The sequence below is a fragment of the Phacochoerus africanus genome, chromosome 6 (assembly GCF_016906955.1).
Source record: "Phacochoerus africanus isolate WHEZ1 chromosome 6, ROS_Pafr_v1, whole genome shotgun sequence".
NCBI classification, from domain to species: Eukaryota; Metazoa; Chordata; class Mammalia; order Artiodactyla; family Suidae; genus Phacochoerus; species Phacochoerus africanus.
The window spans coordinates 7,820,534-7,843,827 of NC_062549.1; the positions used below are offsets into that span (position 1 = coordinate 7,820,534).

Below are 23,294 nucleotides of genomic sequence, written 5' to 3' on the forward strand. Positions count from 1 at the left end.
ACTATATTTTAACAGTGACTTTCAGGGAGTTTCAATGCTTAAAAACTGAAAAGTTAAATAACTTTATTTTATTTTTTGGCCATGCCCACAGCAATGGAAATTCTGGGGCCAGGGATCAAATCTGCACCACAGCAGTAACCTGAGCCACAGCAATGACAACACCAGATCTTTAACCTGCTGAGCCACCAGGTAACTTGAAACTTAAATAACTGTAAGTGATGGGTGTCCGAATGGGAACCACGAGGTTGCAGGTTCGATCCCTGGCCTCGCTCAGTGGGTTAAGGATCCAGCATTGCTGTGAGCTGCAGTGTAGGTTGCAGATGCGGCTCAGATCTGGCATGGCTGTGGCTGTGGCGTCTATAGGCTGGCAGCTGTAGCTCTGATTCAACCCCTAGCCTGGGAACCTCCATACACCTCAGTGGGTGCAGCCCTAAAAAAGACGACAAAAAAAAAAAAATGGTGGACTCAATTATCTATCAGTTGATTAAATCCCTTCCAGTGTTTATCCTGATACAATAAACAAAAGCCCTCCTGAGTTTTCAAAGCGTCTAGTAAAGCAATAAACTTTCAAACAAGTTTAAAGAGTCTTAGATTCTTCTTAACAATCAAACATGACACATTTTCTAGTATTTTCTTGAAAATTTCCAAAGAAAATTTGCAAGTGTACATTAAACTGCTACTTGGTTACTCTTTAAAATGGCATTATCAGGCGAATCTGTCTCTAATATGTCAAGTTTTTTTTTTATTATACCACATACTTCAAGTATGAAACATATGTTGATCCCCCACAAGTATTATTTCTGCGATTTACTTTCCCATCACTTGGTATCTTTCTCAACCTTGCCAGTGTGGAAACGTGTTTTAGCTCTAGGACTCTAGACTAGTTGTATTAACATCATAAGCAAGTGCCATCCTAAATTTAGGAGCTTATCAGCCAGAGAATTCTGGCCAGAACAGGGGGTCTGAGGGGCAAGGACAATTTTTTTCCTCAGGACACTTGACATGTCAATCTTTTCTACTTAGCATGGCAACAAGCAGCCCCGAGTCCACACTTCACACACGGAATAGCTTCTGCATTCTTGTACCCAGTCAAAACTGAGTGATCTGGCCCCTTTAACCCTGCAACACAGGCTGCTATTGTTCCCAGATACCACTTCTTCCAGGACACATCCCCAGGGTAAAGACTATATTGCTGGAGTTCCTGTCATGGCTCAGTGGTTCATGAACCTGACTAGCATCCAAGAGGATGTGGGTTCGATCCCTGGCCTTGCTCAGTGGGTTAAGGATCCGACATTGCCGTGAGCTGTGGTGTAGGTCACAGATATGGCTCGGATCCTGCATTGCTGTGGCTATGGCGTAGGCAAGTGGCTACAGCTCTGATTTGACCCCTAGCCCGGGAACCTCCATATGCCAAGCACGTGGCCTTTAAAAGACAAAAAAAAAAGGGCAGGGGGCTATATTACTAGCATCCCTTGTAGCCAAAGTGGATTGGAGGATAAGACTTTAGCAGAGATTGATGTGGGCATTAAAGGACATGCTCTTTTCTCTTTCTAAATGCCTGGAATAAAGATCTGATGGCTGGAGCTGCAGCAGTCACCTTGGACTAGGACGTAAGCTTATGAATGGATGGTGTGCACTCTTGAGGGGCGACAGGGTAGATGAAGCCCGGGTCCCTGGGACAGTACAATGCCATATTAGCCTTGTCTTCCAGGACTTGCCAAAGAGAGAAATTAACTTCTACCCAATTAAGTCACTGCTATTTCAGGTTTTCTGCAGCCAAACCTAGGCCTAACTGCTAGAGATACTGTCATTTGATTTGCACAGATGAAATTCTGAGTCTTTCCTCCAACAACCGGATTGTTCATCCGTCAGATATTTTACTGCCCAATGGAATTCTGCCCTCTCCCATGTCTGGCTATAGACCACAGTCCTAAGCCATCCTAGTGACTTGAATGATTTTTACTAAATTGACACCCCAAATTTGTAGCAGATGTCACATTTCTTAAACCTGATGCTGTAGCCCCCAACACAACCTCCAGGCAGATAGATTTAGCTGCTTCCAGAATCATTAAATGCAGATCATGAAGTGCAAGAAGCCAACGTTAACTTATAGTTTATGAGTTTGCAGTTCAAACTATACAAGTCAACACCAAACTATTTAGTCAAGCAATACACATAAAAATAGCAATGCCTGGAGTTCCCGCTATGGCACAACTGCATCTCTGTAGTGCCAGGACTTGGGTTTGATCCCCCACTGGGTGCAGTGGGTTAAAGGATCCATCCAGTGTTGCCACAGCTTTCATGTGGGTTACAACTGCAGCTTGAATCTGATCCCTGGTCTGGGAACTCCATATGCCATGTCGTGGCCAAACAAACAAACAAACAAACGGCAATGGCTATTTACTGTACACCCAGTATGTGCCTGACCCATTTAATAACCACCTTATTTAACCTTCCCAGCAGTCCTAGAAGGTCAAGCGTCTCAATATCCTTATTTTAGATATAAGCAAGCTGAAGCTAAAGGTTTTGCCTGAGTTCATACATGTATCCACCCACAAATCACTGAGTTATGGAGGTACTCTAGCCTTTGTGCATTCTCTATATTGTTTTAACTATCAAAAAAAAAAAAAAGATGTTTGCATGTTTAGTCTCAAGGAAAATTAAGCTATTAAACTACAAAAAAATGCAGAGAAATAATTTTAAGGCCTCTTTTTTTTGGTCTTTTTTTTTTTTTATGGCCGCTCCCATAGCATATGAAGGTTCCCAGGGTAGGGGTCAAATCAGAGCTGTAGCCGCCGGTCTACACCACAGCCACAGCCATGCCAGATCCGAGCCGCATCTGCAACCTACACTACAGCTCTCGGCAATGCTGGATCCTTAACCCACTGAGCGAGGCCAGGGATGGAACCTGAGTCCTCATGGATGCTGGTCAGATTTGTTTCCACTGAACGAGACAGGAACTCCACAAGGCCTCTTTTTTTTTATTTCGCAACAGTGTATTAGGATGTCATCTTCATTCTTTTAAAATATGGAATCCTTCAAATGAACTTATTTCCAAAACAGAAAAAACTCACACACATAGAAAACACACTGATGGTTACCAAAGCGGAAAGGAGGGGGGAGGGACACGTTAGGAGTTTGGAATTTACAGATACACACGACTATATGCCACATAGATAAATAACAAGGATCTACTGTATAGCACAGAAAACTATACTCTATATTTTGTAACAGCTGCTAAGAGAAGAGAATCTGAAGAATACACATGCATACACTATATATATATATATACACACACAGCTGCATGGCTGTGCTATACACCTGAAACTAACACAATATGGTAAATTAATATACTTCAATCAAATAATTAATTTAGAAATAAATAAATGCACATGGAATCCTTCTATCCCAAATTTGGATACTTAGGTGTGGTTTCAACTGGGGAAAAAAATATCTTGCTCTCTTTTGGGGGAAAAAATTAGGCAAACTGAAAATCTGAAGGCCAACATCACCATAAGCCTGCCGTTTAAAAAAGAATTATAGGGCCTTCTGCCCTCGGAGAGAGGCTGTTGGCCTGGCAGAGCCAGGATACTGGGCAACTCTTAAACTGCATCGTTTCCTATTCTCATTTTTAACACATTTGCAGGAATGTTGACAAGCATCAAATGTATTAGAAGCGTAGCTAAATTAATAATGGCTATCATTTATTGAATGCTTACTAAATACCTGGCAGGGAAAAGTAATTTTTTATACATAATCTTGCTCCTTAAAATGATCCGAGAAGCAGGTACCACAAGCCCATTCTGCCGATGAAAACTGGAAGACAAAGGAAATGTAAATCATTTGACCAGTGGCTTCAGCGCACACATCGGAATCCAGAACCCCTGCCCTGGGCCTCCAGGCTCCACTGCTTCCTCCAGCAAGCAGGGCTGCAGTTCGTTCTTTTCTGCTTTTTCACTCACTTTCCCAGACTAAGGTGCTGGTTTTTAAATATCATAAAACCGTGATAGAGAACATTTTCGATCCCTAAAGAGCCCACACTCTCTTTTCAAGAATGGAGGTGTTAACCTTGGGGTCTTAGACAGCCTTCTAAGCTGGCGCTAGCATTTTGCCTGTTTTGACTTTACTCAGAAATGAAATCATTGAAAAACATCATAAAACAGAAGGTTTCTTGCTGCAAGGACCGTGCGAGATCATCCAAACTGGTGGTTTCAATCCAGGGAAGTTTGTCCTGAGGATAACCCAGTGAGAAGCACACACATACCTTCCGTGTCACTTCCCTCTCTTGCTTTTCTTTTTTCTTTCTTTCTTTCTTTTTTTAATTTTTATTTTTATTTTTATTTTTTTTTGCATTTTAAGGCCACGTGCATTTAAAGTTCCCAGGCTAGGGACTGAATTAGAACGGCATCTGCGACCTACACCACAGCTCATAGCAATGCTGGATCCTTAACCCACCGAGCAAGGCTGGGGATCGAACCCGCCTCCTCATGGCGATGCGAGGGATTCATTTCCACTGAGCCACAGCAGGAACTCCCTCCTGCTTCTCTTTGCAGGTACCGTTCATAGTGATAATCAGTCACTGGTTCTGTCCTATCTTCAGTATCCAGCCCAGGGCCCAGCCTATGGCAAATATTCGTGAAATGGATCAAAGCCAAAGGGAGATCCAGCATGGAAACCTGCAGGTCCAGTACAGCACAATGGGAGAATTTTGCTTTAACTCAGTCTCCCAATTGTGTGGATGAGAAAACCAATGTCAGAAGAAGGAAACTCTTGGAAGTCAAGTGGCTACAAAGTAGCAGAGCCAGGATTGGAACCAGGACGTCTTACCAAAAAGACTCTGTCCATGGCCCCACCGGGATCTACGGCTGACTGGCTGAGGACTGTAGTGTCCACTCCTGCCCTGCAGCCATATTACAGATGGAAGTTATTTTAGTTATTTTGTCTTATCTTTGTTTTTTAATGGTAAGAGTTTAATATGGCAGCTAGTAAGGTGGGGAGACAAAAATAACTACATTTCAGTACATCGGCAATAATAGAAGACAAAATTTATAAAACCTGTAACTTGAAGAAATACTGTAAAGTACCTAGGATAGACCTAACAAAAGATATGTAAAGTTGTTTTTTTTTTTTCCTCACTTTTTAGGGCCGCTTCGGTGGCATGTGGAGATTCCCAGGCTAGGAGATTCCCACCAGCCTACCCCACAGCCACAGCAACGCCAGATCCAAGCCGCATCTGCGACCTACACCCCAGCTCACAGCAACACCGGATCCTTAACCCACTGAGCGAGGCCAGGGATCGAACCCAAAACCTCATCATTCCTAGTCGGATTCGTTTCCGCTGTACCACAACAGGAACTCCAAAGATGTGTAAAGCTTTGATGGAGAAAAATGATCAATCTTATTGACAACAGTTAGAGAAGATCCAAATTAATATACAGAAATACCATGAAGATGGTTTGGAAGGCTTAATATCAAAATGGTATGAATTCTCCCCAAATGGCTTTGCCTAAGCTATTTTGCAGCCAAAATAATAAGCTCTTATTTTCTAGAGAAGTTTTAGGTGCACAGTAAAATTGAGAGGAATTTGCAGAGATTTCCTGTATATCTCCTGCCCCACCTCAGGTAGTGCCTCCACCGTTATCAACATCCTGATGGAAGTTATTTTAAAAGGCGGATTCCTGGCCCCTACCTCGGTCTGCTGAATTCCACACCTGTGGGAATGGAACCTGGAAGAGCAAGTTTGGAACAAGCCTCCCGGAGTCACCCTTGGGTGCACTGAAGACCAAGGAGCAGATCCCCAGGTTCCTTGTTTGACTCCAGGAGGCAAGTGGAGGCTTAGCTAACAGCTGTTCTTCTCCTGCCTGGGGCCAGACTGAAGACCTGCCCACCTGGAGGTTACCTACCCAGAGGCCCGCACCTGACTGAGTTACTCATCCCATAATCATTTACCGACAACCACTGTGTCTTCAGGGTTCCGTCCTTGTCCTTCTTTTTATTATCCACCTTGTCCCCAAGTGACCTCATCCACACCTGGTCTCCACCACCCCCTGTGAATCTGGAGACACCCCGATCCTGCACTCCAGTCCTGAAAACTCACCTGCCCGAGGCCGTGTGGCTTTCCAAAGCCAGTCACCAGAAATAAAGTGTTGAAGGCGCTCGTCGAGGGGACATTGACCCGTGAGCTGGAACCAGGCAGTCAGAGACCCCTGTCCCCTCCCCCACCCTTGGAAGGTACGTTCTGTCCAATGTTCCACAACTGCGGCTGTTTTCAAGGACACAGTCTTGAGAGAGCATGTGAGGCCATCTGGATGCGTGCGTCACCAAACCCCTTTAAGGCCTCTCCATCAACTCTTGAGTCTGGCGGGTGGATGCCGAGATCTACTTGTCTGCTGCCCAAAACAAGCTTCGTGAGTATACGTCCTTGCTTACTAAACTTGCACCTGCCGGTCCCAAGTGGTGCCTCTTTTTTTTTATTTCTTTTTTTTTTTGTCCTTTTAGGGCCACACCTACTACGGCATATGGAAGTTCCCAGGCCAGGGGATTGAATCCTGCAAACCCTGCAACCTACACCGCAGCTCAAGACAATGCCCGATCCTTAACCCACTGAGTGAGGCCAGGGATGGAACTCGTGTCCTCATGGATCCTAGTCGGGTTCCTTACTGCTGAGCCACGATAGGAACTCCCAAGGGTGCCTCTTTCTTTGGTTTCGCCTTGCCCTCCATGTATGGGACTGGTTTCAGATTTCACACCAAAAGCTCCTGAGGTTGCAAAACCAACAAGCTATAAGTGACCTCACTACCCCCACCTGTCAGCCTGTCACTGCACAGTCCAAATATGGTGAAATAACCGACCATCACCTGTCCCCTGCAAAGGGTGGGCTCCCGGAGGACAAGAACTGTGTCACGGCCACCTCCTCGTCCCCAGCACTTAGCACAGTATCTGACACATTATAGGTGCTTGATAAATTTGTGTTGAAGAGAGAGCCCTCTAGGGCCCCAGTAGGCCATATGCAGAGCCTCCAGGTGGGTTTTGCAGAAGGTCTGGTATGAGAGGCATAGCAGGGCACCCTATTTAAATATATGTGTGTCAGCATCTCTATTTAGATTGTCATTGTAAAGTTTACTTTTCAGGGTCTTTCATGGAAAAATAGATATAAGTGATTCATGCCTAAGATAGGATTTCTCTTATTATCTTAGAGGCAGCAACAATGAAAACCGTGAGTTCACATACACACTAGCAATAAAGGCATAGCCTGTAGTAATTTGAGAGCTGAATTATGTAATATATATATATATATGTATACACACACATACAATTTTTTGGGGGGTGGCACCCTGGGCATATGGAAGTTTCCAGGCTAGGGGTCGAATCTAAGCTACAGCTGCAAGCCTACACCACAGCCACAGCAATGCCAGATCCAAGCCTCGTCTGCCACCTGCACCACAGCTCATGGCAACACCGATCCTTAACCCACTGAGGGAGGCCAGGGATTGAACCTGGATCCTTATGGATACTAGTGGGTTTTGTTACCACTGAGCCACAATGGGAACTCTGCATAATATTTCATTTTCAAATCATGTCAATATAAATAAGGATACTACTGAAAAGAATTATACCTGTCAAACATCTCTCCCCTGGATAAGGTGAGCCACACTAATAAATAATTTTTCTAAGTGTTTTAACTTTGGATTACTCTCTATCATATTCCGATTTAAAGGAATATCAGAAAAGAGTCATTGACAAGGCTATATCCACTATGAATTCTCTGATATTTGCATATATTTTATTACACAATTTTCTACACTTTTTACATCATTAAAAGTTCTTTCCAGCAATAAATAACTAAATAAGTAAATTTGTGATTTTCGTCCCCTATATGTCCCCATTTTCCCCATTTCGAGCCAGGCCTTGGATGTCTCCTTGCCTCAAAGACTTTAGCCAAAGGGACAGTTGTAAGTTGGGATTCTTTGAAACTGGTTCAATCCATTTACATAAGAAAAGGAGCGGCGTGTCCTCCTGGAGGACACTAGATAGGACAGTGGCCAAAAGGATTTCTGAGGCTGGAAGTCAGCTGGAGCCCTGGAGAAGGCTTTAGAGGGGTGAGCAGGGACCTCAAGTGTCCCTGGTATCTAGTGGATTGAATTGTGTCCCCTCCAAATTCATGCTCCCCCGGGGAACCTCAGAATGTGATCTTCTCAACATGTCTTATCTTTGTACTGTTAGTAGTTACATAAATTAAGATGAGATTAAACTGGATCAGGGAGGGGCCCCTAAATCTTGGTGTTCTAAGAGGAGAAAACACACACACTCCCACACACACACACACACACACACACACACACACACACACACACACACATGGTGTCAGGTGAAGACAGAGGCAGAGAGCAAAAGGATGCCTCTAGAAGCCAAGGCCAAGGATTGCCAGAAGCCACCAGAAGCTGGGAAAGAGGCAGGAGACAGTTTCCAAAAGGAACCTATCCTGCTGACACCTTGATTTCAGACTTCTGGCCTCCTGAACCGTGAGAAAAGAAACTTCGGCTATTTTTGGCCATCCTGTTTGTGGTCATTTGTTTTGGCAGCCCTAGGAAATGAACACATCCAGGAAGGCTGGACCACATGACAAGGGCGTTTAGGAGCCATGGTCCTCTATGGGTTACACAGCCTAGGACAGAGAGTGGCTCTGCCTGTTCATTGCATATGCTGCTAAGTAGAAGAGTTCCCTTGTCCCCGGCCCTGCGTGCGTCAGACCTCTGGATCTTTGCATTCCTTGGGGGTCGAAGAGCCCCTTCCTGGATGTTAGGGAATCTTCAGCAGCCCGGCCACACGGACTGCTATGCTGAGTTCAAGGACACAACAACCTGTAATTTAACCAGAGCTTCTGGGCTGAGTCATGTCTGCTATGCCAGGTTCATAAAGAGGACGAGGGGAAAGAAATCCGTGAGAAAGGTACACTGGAATCACACCCAGCAGGACCTTAATAGAAGTTTGGATTTCCTTCTCTAGGCAATGGGAGCCTCTGAAATTTTAAGGGTTTTCAGCTTGAGAATGACTTGGGAGAACAACTTTCCTGAAGGGGGACTTCAGGAAAATAACTCTGGCTGTGGTTGTGTATAGGTTATCAAGAGTCTGGCTGCAAGTAACAGAACCATGACCTAAAGTGGCTGAAACAAAATAATCATATTGACTCATACAAAAGAAAGGCTAGAATGTAGGCTTCAGGTATGGTGTGATCTGGGCTCTGGATTTATTTTTTTTAAGATTTTTTAATTATAGTTGATTTATCTGGATCTACTTAGCTTCAATTCGGCTTCCCTTTGGGGCACTAGATATCTTCCAGAGAAACCCAGTTAAAAATACTTTTGTTTTCATGGCCAGTTAGAAATAAAGAGAGGCCTCACTTTTAAGAACTTCTTTCCTATAAGTTCCAAGTATATTTCTATTTTGTTGATCCAAATGGAGATTAATTCTATTTATTCCCTGAGCCAAATTCTGGCAAAGAGATTAGGGTAGTCATGATTGGACAAGATTAATCGGCTGCCTTAGCTGTTGGATCTAATATGTGTGAGTAGCGTATCGTGTTTCTGCGGACTGGAATGCCTTGGGATTTTTCAGGGTTGGAAGCGGAATTAAGGGTCATGGATCCTACATTCCTCGAGATGCAAAATCTCCAGTACAGCTCTCCTTCCACATTTTTGCCCTGCAGGTGGGTACATGCTACCTGGGGAGCCAGTTCACCGCTGGGTTGCTGACCTATAGCAGGGTGAGGGCTGCCAATTGGATTCCTCGCCCAGAAAACCTGAAACCCAGGCTGGATGAACAGAGGGAATTCAAGCTGATAGGATGATGCTGACAGTTGCTGCGATGTGGAGGGGCTGGGGCCACAAATACGCAGACAACTTTTAGGACTGACTTCAGGGCTTAACAGAGAAAGCCTATGGGTGGGGAGAGGAGGGAGCCAGAGAGCCAGGATAACCAGTTTCAGGGTCAGTCTGTCCCTCCCTACACAACTTCCTTTTTCTTTGTTTTTCCTTCGGGTAGCATCGGCAGCATCTAGCAGTTCTTGGGCTAGAGGTCGAATCAGGGCAACACTGGATCCAAACCACATCTGCAACTTATGCTGCTGTGCGGAGCAACACCAGATCCATAACCGAGGCGAGGGATTGAATCTGCATCCTTAGGGAGACAACATGGGTCCTTAACCCACTGAGCCACAACGGGAACTCCTATATCACTTCTTTTACCTAAGGCAAATTGGGCCAGGTCCTCACAGCCCCAAAAACTTGAAGTAAAATGCCACCCCAAACAAAGCAAGTCCCCAGCAGCTCTGAGCTTCCCTTTGACAAGCAAGGCAGCTCTTTCCTGCACAATCACTCAGATGGCATCGGAACCTGTTAGGATCTTTCCACTCTGATGTGCCAAGAAAGGGGATGGGGAAAGGATGAAATCAATTTCCTTAACCATGATTGCTGAGAGCTTTGCTGCTGCTCTGAAAACACGGTGGGGGTGGGGCGGGGTGACAGCGAGCATTAAATCAATGTCAGGGCTCCTGGGGGAACTCATTGTGCAGACATGCCAGCCATGACTGCTGCCAGTTGCTCTCTCCAGGCCATGTTGGGAGACACAGTCAGGGTCAGGGTCAGGAGGAGGAATATTCTTCCACACTCACCTCTGACACACAGCCACAGATCTGGGCTCCTGGAAACAGGCCAGGGCATCAGAAGTGCTTTCATAAAAGGGCACAACTCTAGAAAAACAGGGAGAGGGAGAGAGGCTCTCTCTGCTACCTGCTAAGGAATATATTGTGAAAAGAAGGTTAACCACCCGAGAGTGGAAAAAGATGTGTCTGATGTACCTCTTTCTCCATCGATAAGGTGATAATTAATGCATGTTTCACCAGAGTCACTTAATAAAAATTTCCATCTCACTGCAGAGTCATCTAGGGGAACTGCCAAGAACCCAGGGCTGAAACTGAGAGCCGACTTTGATTCTTGGCTGCAACGCAGAATAGCTGGATGATCTGGGGCCATTTGCTTGCCCAACCTGATCCTCTCTCCTACTAGGATAGAACCGTCGTCAGGACTGTAGCGTTTTCTATTCTGCAAAGTGCTTTTCCGTATTCGATATCATTTGATCCTTGTAATAAACAACAAGTCTTTATTCATCCATCCAGGATCTCTTTATTGAGCATCTAGCATGTAACTGGCGGGAGATGCGCGCTGCAGTCAGTAGGGAGCAGAACACAACGCACTCTCTGTCCACAGCCAGCTGAAGCGAATCAGAAGGCAAACGCTACCAATTACGTCATCATGAAAATCAACAGGACGCTGCAGGCAGTTGTCCCTGAGGACGGCAAGGTGACCACTCTTGTACCTCAGATGACGACTGGCAGCGGGATGATGGCCAAGCCATCCCCCCTGGTGCTGAGTCTGAGAAGTTCAAGTCCAGAAGGTCCCCTTGGCTGGGAGATGCGATTGTTGCGGAGACAATCGTAGTAGTTGATGCTCCTAGGAAGCCTCGCTGCCCTCCTCGTCCTGAACACGAAAGCATTTGAGGGAATGCCAAGGGCAGCGGACACCCTGACTCACACCCCAGAGGAGCAAAGCCCACAAGATGCTTCCAGGCAGCCAGAAGGTGAGGAAGGCTCACCTCCACCCGCCTCTAGATTCGAATGGAAAACCAATGACATCAGACAAGAGGTCTCAGAATGGGTCATGAAACACCAAAAACCTTTCTCACTGAGGGCAGAAGCTCAGCCAGGCAGTAGGACTTCAGGGCAGGTTGGCAGGGCTCCTGGAAGAATTCTTGCAGGTCCATGTGCTTTAAGTTTTGCCCCCCTCCACCCCCGCCGCTGCTCTTGCTCTTCGCACAGCTGGATGCCTCCTTTCCTTCCCTTCTCATGGTGAATTTTCTTTCTCCCCTGCCCCTTTTAATCACTGTCACTTTTCCTTCTCTGAATACCTCTCCTTTTCTCCCTCAAGTCCCAGTAATCTCCAATACCGCCACCCTACGCTCCAGGTCAGGCTTCCCCCAGCTGTGGGCAGGGACCTGGTATTGGAGAAGTCCATTATTGGCACAACTCACCTTTTTTTTTTTTTTTTTTGGTCTCTCTAGGGTTGCACCCACGGCATATGGAGTTTCCCAGGCTAGGGGTTGAATCGGAGCCTCAGCTGCTAGCCACAGCCACAACCACAGCAACACGGGATCTGAGCCGCATCTGCAACCTACACCACAGCTACACCAGATCCTTAACCCACTGAGCAAGGCCAGGGACAGAACCTGCATTCTCATGGTTCCTAGTCAGGTGCGTTAACCACTAAGCCATGAAGGGACGTTCCAGTCCAACTCACTTTTAATGAGCAGTTGCTATATACTAAGTACAGGCTTTAGGGCTGGACATATGTGAGGTCACTTAATCATGACAGCAACCTTGTGGGACGGAGAGGATTAAGCCCATTTTCACAGACGAAGAAGCCGAGGCCCAGAGCTAGTAAGGGATTCAGAAACTAGCCTACAATCACACATGTGGGGAGTGGCCGTGCAGACTGTGAATCAAGAAGTCTGGTCCAGCTGGTCCTAGTTGAAAGCACATACTACACATCCCTCTGATGACTGGCCAAGGAGCTCTGTCCCCTTCCATTGCATAAGGCTGACCTCGCCCACTGGGACAAGCGTGGCTGAAAGTATTACATGACCCCTAGGCCGAGCTGTGCCTCTTTCCTCGTAGCACTCCTCAGAAAAGTTGTGAAAGAGGGAAGTCCCAATAAGGCGGTAAGAGCTGTAAAACCAGATTTTTTGTTAATGCCTCTTGAATCCTGTGTACAGAACTTAGCCTCTAGGACTGGCATTCTGTCATTGAGTAAGATATCCCTACTGCCCCCACTTCCCCATTAAGGAGGAAGGGCAAAAACTCCACAGACTTGACCTCGAGAAAGGGGGCCGGGCGCCCAAAGCCCCGGCCCCCCGATGATGCCTACAGCTTGTCCTGCTCTGGATCACGTTGCAGCCTCCGCATCTGGAAGGAAGGAAAAAACCGCGGCAGGCAGGCGGGTCCGGGTAGCGGCCGGGCCTCCGGGGCCGCTCAGCCTCTCTGAGCGCTCCTCCCCTCCCTCTTCCTAAAGCCCACCGCCGAGTCCCGTGTCCTTAGAGAAGTCGGGGGCTTTGCCCAGCCGCCAGCAGGGGGATCGGCCCGTTCTCGCTACCGTGCACCCGGCTCGGGCTCTTCGGAGCTCTGCCACGTCCTCTCAGAGGGCGCCCTTCACCTCCTCCGCGGGGCTGATCCCCCGGGCCCCCGGCCCCCAGGCCACTCTTCCCTAGCCTTGCCAGCTTGAAGGCGGCGGCTTCGGCACGAAGGGTCGCCAAACCATCTCCGCAGAGCCCCTCTCGGGGCGGCGATCCGGACCCCGCGCCGCCTCCAGCGTCTCCCCGGCCGGGCCTCCGCCGAGCCGGCGTGGGTCCACGTGGCTCGGAGCTCTAGATTCCGCTCGCAGGCAGCCCCCAGCGAGCGGAAAAACGAGCCGAGTCCGGCTGGGAGCCGGGCCGGGGCGGGGGCGGGGGCGAGGGCGGCGCGGGGCCGCGAGGGGCGGGCGCTGGGCGGAGGAAGGGGCGGGCCGCGCGCAGCAGAGGCGCCCGCCCGGCTCCGGCGCGGCCCGGCTCGCGGCCCCGCGCCGCCCCTCCTCGGCCGGCCCGCCTCCCCCTCCCGTTACACCCGGGGGAAGGTGTTCCCGAGACCGCTCCCATCCTCACCCCGCCTCCCGGCTTTCCCGGCTCCAGCCTCCGCCGGCGGAGCTTCGGTGCCAGACAGTTTCGACACTTTGCAAAGACAAAGACCAGAGGGAGGAGGAAAAGGAGGACGAGGAGGAAGAGAGAGAAGGAAGGGGCGATGTGAGCTGGGGAAGGGGTGCGTGTTCGGGACACCCCCCGCTTGTTCTCCCCCTCAGCCCCTCTTCCCTTCAAAGCCCCAGAAACTTCCGCGTGGCTCCCACGGCGGGCGGTGAGTGAGCGCGCGGAGCCGGGGGTGCACGGGGGGCTGCGTCCTCCGGAGTTGGGGCTCCGGCAGTTGCGTGTGTGCTCTCCCAGCGCAGGGGTGATTGTCCGGAGCCGGGACTCAAGTGGTGGGGAAGGATCCCGCAGGGTGTGACAGGAGGGTGGAAGTGGATTAAAAACCCCAGGCGCCCGGAGGGAGTCGGGCACACGTAAGGAGACCCCTTCCTTAGCGGAGGCGCCGCCGGGGTCTTTAGAAGAGGGAGGAGGTCGGGGAGGACGGTCGGACTTAGGGGTCTTCAGCCATTTCCAGAAGAGCTGCTGGGAGCCCAACGGGGAGCCTACACCGGGTCTGGGGCAGCGGTGCCCGGGGTGGCCCCAGTGACATTGCACTCGGCGCCGGGCTGGCGTCTCCCGGATCGGCGGAAAGGTGGAGTGGCCAGTGGCGCCGCAGTGGGATGAGACCCCCACGGGGCGGCGGGGCTCCCGCCCTTTAGAGCGGAACCCAGGACTGCGGGGGCGCGCAGAGGCCGCCCAGTGATCCGGTCGAGCGGCCGCGGGATGGTATCCGATCGAGCTTCCAAATCCGCTGCGAGCAGGCGCAGATCGGGGAGGTGGCTCTAGTCCCTGGGGACACCACCGGCCCACGTTACTCCGGATACTGTGGAGAGGTTGGGACAGCTGGACGTGGCGTGGTGGGCAGCGGAGGGGTGGGCGAAATGGAGGGTGGCGGGGGTGGTGTTGGTGGCAACTCGAAACTCTGAGTCCGCCCCAGTCCCGTTAGGCGCCGCCGTTGCCGCGAAATAATCTCACAAAAGTTCGCAACTTGTCTGCGTCTCGGGTGTGTGACCTGCGCGGGGCAGGGGCCGCTCCTGGGGCGAGCGGAGGGTCCGGGAGCAGTGCCACAGGGCAGAGCGCCCGGATGGGATAGAGCCTGATTTGGAATCAGGACAGTGGCGCAACTTTCAGCTCCTGGTTTCGCCAGGCGTGAGTGTTTGAGCTTGACCTTGCGGGAGCAAGCACGGCGGAACTTGAGATGGGGATTGAGGCTGCGCCCCAACTGGGCACAGTTGCGCCCCAACTGGGCACAGTTATGCCCCAGGGCGCCATCGCCTTATCCCTCGGCCAGGTCTCCTGGGAAAGGTATTGGGATCGTCCTGGCTCTGCTCGTCCACTGGAGATCTGAGTGTTTCCTCCCTCTAACTCGAGGGTCCCAACCAGCGCCTACCACGCGCGGGGTCTGGTGGGGGCGCTGGGAGAGCGGACACGTGCGCGCTCAGAAGTGTGCGAATACCGATGGGGGCTGGGCGGGTCACTCCGTCTCTGGGGCTCTGCATGCCCTGTAGAAGGAGACAGACTTGACCCTGAGGGCAGTGACCTCCTCGCTGCGTGGCTGCATCAGGCATCCGCCTAGGCTTCCTCATGGCCCCCCTCGGGGGACGTGTTGCCTCCTCGAGCTCATCCTCCTCGCGGGTCCCACTCCACTCGGATTTGTGCCGAGGTGATTCCTTAGGGAGACAGTGAGTACCCACCCCCGCTCTGCGGCTGTGTGTGTGTTTGTGTGTGTTGGGAGGGCCGGTACTCGCCAGGGGGAAAATAAGGTAGGCCGAGGAATGAGATTTAGCCCGGCACACAGTAGGTACGCAGGCCTTGTGAAAAGGCCTCTTTAAGGGAAGGCGCTGGCAGGGGCCCCATGTCCCTTCCCTATATTTCTCCACGTTTACTATGAATTCGAATTCATCTACCCAGTCAAGCACCTTGGGCTTCTGCATGTGCCTGGTGCACCTACTATGTGCGAGGCACAAAGCTATGCTGTTCCTAGAAGCTGCGGGCGGAGCCGCCAGGTTTTCTTTCCCCCTGCTGCGGGAGAGCAGTCGGGAAGTTCTGAAAAGGCAAGGTGCACTGCCCCCTACTGGCGGCTCTGGAAACTGCCGCTTGGCTCCGAGGCTGCCCAGGGACGGAGGTGGTAGGGTGACTGGGTTTCCGCACGCTCCCTGAATCTTTTTGCACCTCTGGTTCCTACCCCCAAAAGCCATGGCCTGGCCTTTATCTGAAATCCTGCAGGTAGCTGCAAAGACAGACCCGCGTTCACCATAACATGCCCGGATCTGGGCTCGAGTGTGGGCCCTTCTAGTCTCTCATCATCTCTCTCTGACTTTGGCTTCCAGACTTAATCTCCAAGTCTCAGTTTCCGTATTTGTAAGATGGGGTCATTACTATTGCCTTACAAAGTAAACATTAATGTAATTGTGTGAATGTGTGTGTAAATACATACACTCGTTCACACACTATAATACATGGTATGTATGTGTGCCTGTGCCTTGACTTCAAGTGTAGGGAAAGGGATTTCCTCCTACCAAAGTTTTATTTTGCTGAATATATGACAGAATAAGTAGGGGGCCCCTTCCGCCACTTTTGAACGCTCCCCCGAGCCAGGGAGCTTGCTGTGCCTGTGTTTGGCTGGGCCCACATTGCACTGGCCATCCGGGTCTATGGTTGGGAGGGAGGGCCTGAGCAGAGCCTTCGCTTCAGTCCTTGGCGGGGCAGCACCCCCCTCCAGCGCTGGGCTCAGAAAACCAGGAAGTGTTGCCAGAAGTGAAGGGAGAGGGATTTCTTGGGGGGTTCCAGATTCTGCTGGAAGCTCTTCTCAGCAGGGGGAAGCTTCTTGTAGCAAAGCAGCCTCTTGCTGCCCTCAGGTCTGTTTCCACTTGGAAGCCCACTAACTCCCCTCCTGAAGTCAAGAGCCACCCAGAACTTGCCATCAGGAGCCTTTGGTGCCCCAGCTCTGGGGGGCAGGGTCCCTCATCAGTGATCAGTGGGCCTGGCAGTGAGAGTCCCCGAAGGTCCTGGAGCCTCGGGGGGTGGGGGGGTGGGGCTTTGTGCCGGTGGTGCTCTGTCTCCTCTCTCCACGAACAGCCCCAGGAATCTCACCTGGAGGCAAGCTGTCTGAAGTCCCCTAGGAAAGGACCTCTCTCTCTTTCTCTTTTTTTTTTTTTTTTTTTTTTTTTCTATTTTGGACACCTTGGGGCATATGGGATCAGATCTAAGCCTCAGTCTCAACCCAAGCCGAAGCGGTGGCAACGCCGGATCCTTAACCCACGGTGCCAGGCTGGGGATCGAACTTGTATCCCAGTGCTCCCAAGATGCCTCAGTCCTGTTTTGCCACAGCAGGAACTCCAGGAAAGGGCCTCTCTCAGTCTTCTGGTCAGTTAACCTTGCCTGAGTCTGTTGCTGACTCAAAGGAATTATATTTGGACAAGGCTTTGCTTTGTAGGATCTAAACCTTAACCCTCTCCCAGGTCCCCTCCCACACCACAAAAAGCAGCCAAGAGAGTGAAAAATAAAATCCGCCAGTCATCTTGTCCTTACATTGCTTCCCAGTGGGTCCACCGTGTGGATCTGCACGCACCCCACACAGGCCACTGGGAGAGCTGGCCCTGTCACAAAGAATTATTCTAGAATAAGGCTTGCCTGCCCTTAGTTCCATTCTGGAACCTTATGGGATGTCCGGCACCTCCTCCTTGCAGAGCGGAGGGTCTGGGTATGCTCCTGCTCTCATTTGGTGCCAGGAGCCCAGCCTGGGGCCCCTGCAAGAGCCTGTGTTCTATGCTTAATAGATGCAAACTATTGCCTTTGGGATGGATCAGCAATGAGATCCTGCTGTATAGCCCTGGGAACGATATCTAGTCACTTGTGATGGAGCAGGATGGAGGATAATGTGAGACAAAGAATGGAATGTGTATATATGTACATACATGTGTGTGACTGGGTCACTTTGCTGTACAGTAGAAAATTGACAGAACACTGTAAACCAACTAAAATAGAAAAGATAAAAATCATTAAAAAAAAAAAAAAAGGAGTTCCGGTTGTGGTGCAGCGGAAATGAATCCTACTAGGAACCATGAGGTTGCAGGTTCGATCCCTGGCCTTGCTCAGTGGGTTAAGTATCCGGCTGTGGTGTAGGTCACAGATGTGGCTCGGATCCCGAGTTGCGGTGGCTGTGGTGTAGGCCAGCAACTATAGCTCTGAATCGCCTCCCAGCCAGGGAACTCCCATGTGCCGCGGGTTTGGCCCTAAAAAGCAAAAAAAAAAAAAAAAGCTGTGTGGGTGTCTCCTTGGGGCCACTAGAGCCTTTCTTTGTGAAGCCAGCACCCCCTGCCCATTTGCCTTTGCCTCCAGCTCTGTCCTAGGGACCTTCCCCACATCCCTGGTGTCATAGGCAGTGCTAGCCAACCCTGCACCCAGGGGGCTCCCACCTCATCTGGTCCTGGGGGCCCACCATCACGCGGCAACGCCGAGCCCCAGCAGTTCTCAGCATTGGCTGTGAAGACGGGGACCTGGAAGTTTCAGATTCTGGGGTGACATCAGGGGAGATACCCAGATGATGCCTGCTGCAGCTAGGAACCACAGCAGCCTCTCCAGGACCTGGTCTGTTCCCACTGTAAGAGCTGAGAAAATGGTCTTAGAAGTGATTTTGTTCAACTTTCATTTTATGCAAACATCCCGAGGCCCCTTGGGAAGGTCACAGGGACCTGCAGTGACAGAGCTGATCTCGAATACTGGCTGGTCTCAAACTTTACCTAGATTAGCCCTCTGGGCTCCGCCTTCCCCAGGCCCACTCTTTTCCATACACTTAGCGTCTCCGTTTCCTTAGGAGACCAATACATCCTTGGAAATGGCTGTTGTTGGTTGGATTGTTTTGATTTCCATTGAACCAACATTTATTAGGAACTTAGTGTGTTCCAGGCACCCTACAAGGTGCTGGAAATACAGAGATGGGAGGACTTGTGCTTGGTCCTTGTCCTCCCCACCCGCCATCCTGCCAGAGGTCATGGTGTCGTGTGCATGAAGAGTTACTGCTGCAGTGTGGTTTGCACTAGAGCAGAAATATGCACCGGCTGAGACAGGGTTGGGACAGTGGGAGACAGGATTCCTTTGCCTTTTGGGGAATGGGGGGGGGGTGCACAGAAGGATCCATTGAGGCAACAGTCCCTGGTTAACTTGAGGAACTCTTATAGTCATCAATCAGACTGCAAGAGAGCAATGGTATTTTCCTGAATCTGCAGAACTGGTTTCTAATCAAAGTGGCGCATGCCCTGTGTGCTTGAGAAAAAGAAAGGAAAATGACAGATGGACCATAGGTCTGTTGTGCGTGGTTCCGCAGAGGTGAGGGAACTGGAGGTTGTAGGGGTTCAGTGCTTTGGACCCTGGTTCCTGCACTGTGCCCTGATCTACGGTCGAGTTCGGTTCCTGTGGCCGGTGCTCCTCAGCCAGAGCGCGTGCCGCTAACTGTGCCACCCTCCAAGGGCTCCGGGCTTCAGAGAAGCTTGTGAGGAGGCCGGTGGCTGCTTTGCTTTGGCTTTTTGAAAAAATAAAATGCGATGCGTCATCCTTAATACCGTCCTCATACACTTGCTCAGATTGAATGAGCCGATTTGGGAGAGTGCGAGGAAGTGGCAGGGCAGGCAGTGGAGGCGGCCAGGTGATCAGCATCCTGCTGCCGCAATCCAGCTGTGTGAGCTTGGATCCTGCTGCTTGCGGTCCAGCTGTGTGCAGCCCCCTGGGCCAGATTTGAGATGCAGGTGGGTGGTTATCCCCCCGGGACACAGACCCCCGGTGTGGAGGAAAGGAGGTCATGCTGAGAGGGTATTGCGAAGGGGGCGGGGCTCCCAAAGCCTCCCCGGGATCCCAGTTCTAGACTCTGGTTCTAGAGGAAGAGCTGCTGGCTGCAGATGCTGCCTCCGGACAGAACGGGTGGAAATGCAGGAGGTGACCAGAGGTGGAAAGTTGTGGAAAGCTCACGGAAAAGCACGCGAAACCCAAGGCTGGCTTTCCTGTTAAATGGCTTAACATTAACAGAATGGCCCGGTTGGTTGGGAGATGAGCATTCTTTTCTCCTTCCTGCAGGTTGTATCAACTTTTTAAAGTTTCTTTTTCCCTAGGGCTAGACCTGGAGAGTTACCAGGAGCAGGGACACCTGGGGAGGCGGTGGGGAGGGCCGCTCTGTTCCCTGAGCCTGTCTCCATTTGGTCTTGCTGGTCAGCAGGGGACATGACATGTGTCCAAGTGGAAGGCACCTGGAGTGGACTCTGTAGCGGGTCAGACCTGGGACAAATATCAGAGAGAAGCCTCTGGTGTCAGGATATTTCCTCCAGGCGGGGAGGGGGGGGATCCTGGGTCCTGATCCCGTTCCCCCTGCTCCTGCCCAGCGATCTTGGGCACACTGCTTGTGGATTGCAAAAATGCATAGTCCAAAAGCTGAGAATTAGGAGTTCCTGTTGTGGCTCAGCGGAAATGAGTCTGACTAGTATCCACGAGGACCCAGGTTCGATCCCTGGCCTCACTTAGTGGGTTAAGGATCCCTCGTGATGTAGGCTGGCGTTGCTGTGGCTGTGGTGTAGGCCGGCAGCTGCAGCTCTGATTCCACCCACCCCTAGCCTGGGAACCTCCATATGCTGCCTGTGTGCCCCTAAAAATAGCTAAGTAAATAAATAATTAAATGAAAGTTGAGAATTCTGTTTCATTTGGTAGATCTTGTGGGGACTTCAGGCCTGTGAGACAGCTTCTCAGGAGCTCTGAGGGATTGATCCAGGAGGAGCCAGGATGTTGGAGGGGGTTTTGCGACAAAGACTAGGTAGTGGGACCATCAGAAGATTCTCTTTTTTTTTTTTTGTCTTTTTGCCTTTTTTTTCTAGGGCCGTACCCGTGGCATATGGAGGTTCCCAGGCCCAGGGGTCTAATTAGAGCTACAGCTGCCAGCGTACACCACAGCCACAGCAATGCCAGATCCAAGCCGCATCTGCAACCTACACCACAGCTCACGGCAATGCCGGATCCTTAACCCACTGAGCGAGGCCAGGGATCAAACCCGCAACCTCATGGTTCCTAGTCAGATTCGTTTCCACTGCGCCACGACGGGAACTCCAGAAGATTACTTTTAATTGAAGAAAACCAGACACCTCAAGTTAATGAATTTAGCACTTGTCTAGCTATGGGAAAGATGCAAGAGCCTGGGCTCACTGAAATCATTCGTTTGCTATGCACCTTAGCTGTCTAGGGCCCGTAACCCAGGCTTTCTTATCCTGAGTCCCCACAGGGTGTAGGGGGGTGACCGAAGTAGCTGAGGGCTTGGGGGATGCTGCGGCAGCCCCTTTGTCTCCATGCTGGTGGGGGGTGGCTGTAGTGGCTCCATGGCTGCAACATCCTTTGTTTAGTGATACAGGGCAGGTGACATTTTTCCTTCTCGCCCTGAACATCGGGGTCTCCTTTTCCCCCATTAGTAGAAGCGCTATAGATCCCCAAAGAGAGGGTGAGGCATAGGAACAGGCCTTAATTGCTTACAAACTAGTTAGCATCTACTTTTTATTAAATGTTTGGTGTGCGCCCAGTATAGTGGCGAGTATTTTTAACTCAGATCTGGTGTTGCAGTAGAAAGCGTGCACACTCAAACTGAGTGGAGTGTTTAATCGAGTGTTTATGAGAGTTCCTGTTGTGGCTCAGTGGGTCACGAGCCTGACACGGTGTCCCCGAGGATGCAGGTTCACTCCCTGGCCTCGCTCCATGGGTGAAGGATCTGATGTTGCCGTGAGCTGCGGTGTAGGTCAGCTTGGATCCTGTGTTGCCTTTGCCGTGGCTGTGGTGTAGGCCGGCAGCTGCAGCTCAGATTAGACTCCCTAGTCCAAGGACTTCCATGTGCCGCAGATTTGGCCTTAAAATAAACAAACAAACAAATAAATAAATAGAAGAGTGCTTACAGAGCTGGGAGCAGTATTTAGGGAAACCAGCAAGGGGTGTAGCAGGGCCTGGGCCCAGTGACCAGGCCCCACCACCCGCTTCCCGCCCCCCAGAAGAGGCAAAGGGAAGGGCGGGTGAAGGGAACCCGGAGAGCCTGGCAGTAGGAGGTGATAGAAGCCTGCGGAAGAGCCTCCCCGCCCCTGGCAGGGAGGGGCAGTCGGATACACGCTGCCCCCTTGCTCTGTCCCACCTGCCCCCCACCACCCCTCTGCCATCAGGAGCAGAGCCCTCTCTGCAGCCAGAGGCCAAGTGCTTCCTTGTTGGAGCCTCTTGAGGACAGGACAGGATGGAGCCAGGTCAGGAGTGGGCCTGGAGGGCGATCTGTGCCCCGTGCCCTCAGTGATGCTGCAGAAACCTGGAGGTTTGAGGTTTGAGGTCCTCGGAGGGGGCGAGCTGCAGACAGCAGAGAAGGCCCTGGCTCGAGGCCACACGGCCCAGGTGTTAACCTACTGTGCTCTGTCTACACCTGCAAAGTACAGGTGTCAGGTATAAGATATGATTATTACTGTAAGCTCCTGAGGTTTTTTCTTTTTAATTTTTTGGTTTTCTAGGGCCACACCCACGGCACATGGAGGTTCCCAGGCTAGGGGTCTAATCGGAGCTATTGCTGCCAGCCTACACCAGAGCCACAGCAACTCAGGATCCGAGCCGCATCTGCAACCTACACCACAGCTCACAGTAATGCCAGATCCTTAACACACTGAGCAAGGCCAGGGATCGAACCCGCAACCTCATGGTTCCTAGTCAGATTTGTTTCCGCTATGCCACAAAGGGAACTCCCATGTTAAAGGTTTTTTCCTTACACAACATCTGGGAATGTTTGGACCTTTTCTTCTGCCTGTGTGTGTGTGTGTGTGTGTGTGTGTGTGTATTTATACTCTAAGATACGTAAAAGCTATTTAATGAGGTCTGACTAGGGAACCCTTATGAGAATATAAAATACAAATGAAAAATCATTTATAATAAATCAGAGAAGTTAAGAAGAGAACATTAGTTGCAAATATTTGGCAAAGTTTTATCTTTAATTTTTTTTTTGCTTTTTAGGGCCACACCTGTGGCATACAGAAGTTCCCAGGCTTGGGGTTAAATCAGAGCTGCAGCTGCCAACCTACACCACAGCCACAGTAACACGGGGTCTGAGCCATGTCTGCGACCTACACCGCAACTCATGGCAATGCCAGATCCTTAACCCACTGAGGGAGGCTGGAATGGAACATGCATCCTTGTGGATACTAGTCAGGTTCTTAACCTACTGAGCCATAATGGGAACTTCCCAGAATTTTTAAAAAAGAGGTTGCAAATGACTTTTGGAAGGTCCACATTTGGGTGTGCAAAGAGAATGCTTTCTCTGAATTCCACTAGACACCTTAAAAAAAATCCACAAAAAAAGTCCACATAGGTATCATGGTAATAGATTTTGCTGCATTAAAAAAATCCATTTGAATCCATATTGAACTAACAGACCAGAGTGCTTAAAAATTCCCTTCATGCATATTTACTTAGCAGAGGGCTCTTGA

The 23,294-nt window shown here is 50.4% G+C and overlaps 1 protein-coding gene across 1 annotated transcript in view; it reads left to right on the plus strand.

The window, feature by feature from the left end:
• Positions 1-13,858: 13,858 nt before the first annotated feature.
• ST3GAL1 (ST3 beta-galactoside alpha-2,3-sialyltransferase 1) overlaps positions 13,859-23,294 on the plus strand; it is a 91,166-nt gene continuing 81,730 nt past the window's right edge. The window contains exon 1 of the mRNA XM_047783208.1: positions 13,859-13,993. The gene's annotated coding sequence lies outside the window, so the exon portion shown is untranslated. The remainder of the gene's footprint in view (positions 13,994-23,294) is intronic.